The sequence below is a fragment of the Bombus pascuorum genome, chromosome 8, assembly GCF_905332965.1.
Source record: "Bombus pascuorum chromosome 8, iyBomPasc1.1, whole genome shotgun sequence".
Lineage (NCBI taxonomy): Eukaryota > Metazoa > Arthropoda > Insecta > Hymenoptera > Apidae > Bombus > Bombus pascuorum.
Genome location: NC_083495.1, coordinates 12,274,571 through 12,280,214, shown reverse-complemented (window position 1 = coordinate 12,280,214; position 5,644 = coordinate 12,274,571).

Below are 5,644 nucleotides of genomic sequence, written 5' to 3'. Positions count from 1 at the left end.
CTATCTCCCATCCTGCTCCTTTCTCTCCCTCTATCGTGTCGAAACTGTGTGCTCCGCGTGAGGGTAGCTACCCCTCGGTACATGCGCGTTACTGCAGTAAAAAAGCGAAAGAATCGTAGTCTACGAGAAATGTTTAATGGATTCGAAGAACCCAGCGTACCCGGACCTCAGAAGCGCACGATTCAGCATAGCGCCACCGGCATCGATAACGGAGGCGTTGGGAACTATTTATTTGTTCGACTACGTCGATAACGTTCACGGAGGATAACTTGAAATGTTGTTGGAAGATTTCTTGAAAATTTAAAATTGTTGCAAGTTTGAAATATAAAACGCAAATTAGTACATATTATGTGTTTGTAAAATGTCCTTCATACGCAATGTTATATCTCGTTATTAATTATAATTTAATATCTAGTTTGTTGAAGGGAACAGAGTACAGTCTGTAGAAAATTGCTAGGGACAGATAAGCGCGTTATATTTGACCCTCAGGTAGTTTCATTAATTAAGTTTACAAAGGCGCAGAATATTATAAGTTGTAACAATAAATCGTTAAAACAAGAATTCGTTAAGAAATTCATTAAGACAAAAATAAAATTGTTTGTACACGAGGGTACAGACATTTTTCAAATATCTTTGATTAGAATTCGTGGCAATTATAATAATTATTCGTTTAAACCTTCACGGTATTAATTATCGACTTATCACTGTGATGAAATGTATCGAATGGCAGATTACCACAAGAATAATCGTGCATAGCAGCTAAAAATCGAAGTGACCAGCGAGCCTCGATATACATATACGGAAAATCTGATTTGTATAAAATTAAAATTATAATATTTTCTACCAAAAGAAAAAGGAATTTACATATCATTTCAATACGTAAACATTCATAGATTTCTCATAATTACTTATTAACCTTTGGTTCTCGTTATCTATCGTAATTCCTTCTGATAAATATTCACTCTGTTGCGCTTAACGTTCGTACATTTAATTCTGCTTCGTCTAACACTGTTTGAAGCTTCCGAAAAAGAGCCAATATCAGAAGGAAAATAATTCAAAACTTTTGCCAGCATTGCGATTGGCTTCGTCAGGTTGTCGCGCTGATACTGCTATGATCCTGGAAAAACACTCTTTTAAGTAGGTCGTTCCGGAACGGTAATCAGGATGACGACGATTTCCGATTGGAACCTCTGAGCCGGTGATTAAGATGACGTGGATTTCCGGATTCGCTGATTAGTTAACGGAATTTTTAATTTGTCAGCTGATCGCTTAAAAAATGAAAATTGCCCCGTAATTAATTGCTATTCTGCTATTGCTGTCGTATACACAGTCGTATACTTGTTCCCTCATGTTCTGTGACCAATGCGCTCACCTCCTCCAGTTTCACGGATATACAAGTTCCCACGTGAACAGGATATTTTATAGAGATCTGGTGTCTCTAGTTATTGAAAGGGCTGATGATTTGTGATATCTTAATATGAATGAAGAAAACTGTTTTCATATGGTACTTGTGGAAGACTCTTTTGATGAGATCTGCTGCATCCTCAACAGAACAGTATGGGAGGAAGACCGTAAGGTAGGAAGGTTGAATAGCGTTTGAGTTGTCTTGCGAATTTGTATTCTCGGGAGACTTCTGTTCGATGAGTCTATCGATAATACGGTTCATTTGTGTTAAGGTCGAAGTTATTTTGGATTAAATTTGTCTTGGGTCATAGTGTGACCCACAGTCACTGCTGATACTGCTGTTTAACAGTTTATATGTAATTTTTACGTTCACCGTTCTAGATCCTAGAGGTTCATTGCGAAAACAGAGATAACTAAACATTTATTATCTCCTGAACAATCATGTCTCAGAGAATGTGATACGAAGTTGAACGAGGTGACCTGATCTGTCCTTTATCTGATCGATGATAAAAAGTTTCTCTCTTGCCACGGTTACATTTACATTCGAATTTTCAAATTCAGTTATTTTAGTTTATGTATCTTTTCACCTTTATGGACGTAATTAAGGAAATGAAACCTAGGTAAAGATTTCATCGATTCAATCAATATCATCGTAGTAAACTTTTGAGAACTTTTTGTACCAATTCGGCCGCGAATAATTTTTTTACGATTTTAAAATTTCTTAAGACTATAATTAAACGATTCAACTGTTATACTAAGTCGCTAATTGTAACCATGCAAAAATTGAATGACTGTAAAAAAGCATGATATCGCGCATTTAAAATAGGTAATACATAACGATAAAACGACTGTTGACATTTGTACTCTAGACGGAAACAATAAACAATTTTCTTTTTCAATATTATATCCGTGATTCATTTTGTTGTGGGATTATTCGTACCTGATATCTTGATAACTCATTACTTGATAACAAATCAAAGAATCAGTTCTCTTAGTGGTTCTGTAATAATTTTACGTTACGATTGCACGCAACGTAACAATGATAACAGCCTTCGTCGTCTCTTTCTGTTAAATAACTATAATAACTTAATTCCGGATGTTTATGCATACATAGCGAACTGAAATACACTAAAACGTACAGAATAGACATAATACTTAAAGATACGCAAAGTAGAGTGTCAGTTTGAAGAATAAAAATTGAAGAACATTTGAAGAATAAAACCAATTTCTAGTTACGTGTCATTTCTTTACTTACGTTCATTAAAATATGAATTTGCATAAACCGCAAAACATAAATTCTCGATAAGATCAACTCTAAAGATTATAATTTGCTTTCAACGCGTTATATTTAGATTCTTGAAGCTAAGACAGATCTGAACTCGATACCGATTACGAGCTACCTACCTGTTATTAGAAACTTTAATCTTTAAACTTTAATTATTTGACACGACAGAAACATGATGTATTCCCATTATCACCAGATGCTTTAAACCAATATTTAACGATATTCCGAGTAATCAGATTTAAGGTATTATTAACAAAGATAAAGAGTTCATCGAAATAATGTTTGAAATAACAGAATCTACGATAGGATTGACAAATTTGCTCCATTTTCTCAAAATTGTATAATATCGATGATCAGGCATAGGATTATTAATGAAGATACGAATTCATCGAAATAATCTTTGAAATAACAGAATCTACGATAGGATTGACAAATTTGCTCCATGTTCTCAAAATTGTATAATATCGATGATCAGGCATAGGATTATTAATGAAGATACGAATTCATCGAAATAATCTTTGAAATAACAGAATCTACGATAGGATTGACAAATTTGCTCGATGTTCTCACAATTGTATAATATCGATGATCAGGCATAGGATTATTAATGAAGATACGAATTCATCGAAATAATGTTTGAAATAACAGAATCTACGATAGGATTGACAAATTTGCTCCATGTTCTTAAAATTGTATAATATCGATGATCAGGCATAGGATTATTAATGAAGATACGAATTCATCGAAATAATCTTTGAAATAACAGAATCTACGATAGGATTGACAAATTTGCTCCATGTTCTTAAAATTGTATAATATCGATGATCAGGCATAGGATTATTAATGAAGATACGAATTCATCGAAATAATTTTTGAAATAACAGAATCTACGATAGGATTGACAAATTTGCTCCATGTTCTCAAAATTGTATAATATCGATGATCAGGCATAGGATTATTAATGAAGATACGAATTCATCGAAATAATTTTTGAAATAACAGAATCTACGATAGGATTGACAAATTTGCTCCAGGTTCTCAAAATTGTATAATATCGATGATCAGGCATAGGATTATTAATGAAGATACGAATTCATCGAAATAATCTTTGAAATAACAGAATGTACGATAGGATTGACAAATTTGCTCCATTTTCTCAAAATTGTATAATATCGATGATCAGGCATAGAATTATTAATGAAGATACGAATTCATCGAAATAATCTTTGAAATAACAGAATCTACGATAGGATTGACAAATTTGCTCCATGTTCTCAAAATTGTATAATATCGATGATCAGGCGTAGGATTATTAATGAAGATACGAATTCATCGAAATAATCTTTGAAATAACAGAATCTACGATAGGATTGACAAATTTGCTCCATGTTCTCAAAATTGTATAATATCGATGATCAGGCATAGGATTATTAATGAAGATACGAATTCATCAAAATAATGTTTGAAATAACAGAATCTACGATAGGATTGACAAATTTGCTCCATGTTCTCAAAATTGTATAATATCGATGATCAGGCGTAGGATTATTAATGAAGATATGAATTTTAAATAATCTTTAAAATGTCTATTAATAATAACAAAGGATAAAATTAATGTAAGATATTCGAAACATTTATTTAAACGCGTCTTTTGAATTCAAACTGGTATAATAGACTTGCAAGGTTGATTCTTGTGTAACTACCGCTACAGACTGACGTATAATCTTAAAAAATAAACATCTGACATCATGGAATTAAAAACGCTATTTAATACATGAACCAGACTTATCGATTTTGTGTAAACAAGATATTTAAAAGTGATACAAATCAAGTTATATTATTACAGTTATATAGAAATAAATATTTTGCAATATTTTGCTAGTAAAATACAACGGTATCTTTCCAATAAACCGTGCGCGAATAATAATAAAGATAAATGCTTTGTTTCTTCGTCCTTGCACTAACAAAGAGAATGTTCACATGTAAATGCATGAACAATTATGAAATCGACGTTACTTTTTGCTATTTTTCAATTTATTCGATATTTTTCAACGCCACTAGAATTTCGCGTAACGCGTAGCGTATCAATTCGAGTAACATATTCTTAGTCTATTTATAATAGTCAATTATCAGAGAACATAGTGAAAAACGTAACTAGTCGCGTAGCATTTTGCGCGTCTCTATCTCTAATTATCTTTAAATCTTATCACATCACTGATCTCCAGATTTTCCTGAGATTTTTCGTTTTACGATGGCTCGGAGTATGAATATTGTACAACGAAAAAGAAATTACACGAGAACTTTGCTGCCAGAAGTACCACTAACTGGTGATTTGAATTCGTAAAGAAATAAATAGAATTTTGTAAATTAAAATTAATTGGATTTTTATCGATTACGACGCACTTTCTGAAAGTTCCTTAATTTTAGGATCAGAACGTACGATTAGTATTTCATTTTTCAGAAACGGTTAACGTCGATGAAATTCATCAATTCGTCTACCGTATAAAATCTTCTCTCGAATTGCAGATCGATCGTATCATAAATTTTCACGAATGCAACGTATTAATTTGCGTCTTTTATATAAGTTACGTTTTTGGACATATTGTGAAAATTCGTGGCAGAATTATACCTTCCCTCCCTACAAAATATCGTGCGAGATTCAACGAAGAATCACGTCGAGCAGCGACTATTTCATCGAGGGAAGAGATTTCAATTTCACTGAAGAACCCTATGCTATGTTGACTATGTTATATAAAAATAAAAACAGATACCGCGGAAACTCTTCATCATCAAGCTCTATAATTATTTCCAAAGAGGTATTGCGTATATCTCTTACATCTGTCGTCATCCGCGAAGGATACAAGGAAATTTGTTAATAACATTCGAACATTGGAAAAAATACATAATTTTCTATTCACAAAACGAGCATATGTATATTATACAGAATTATAAATA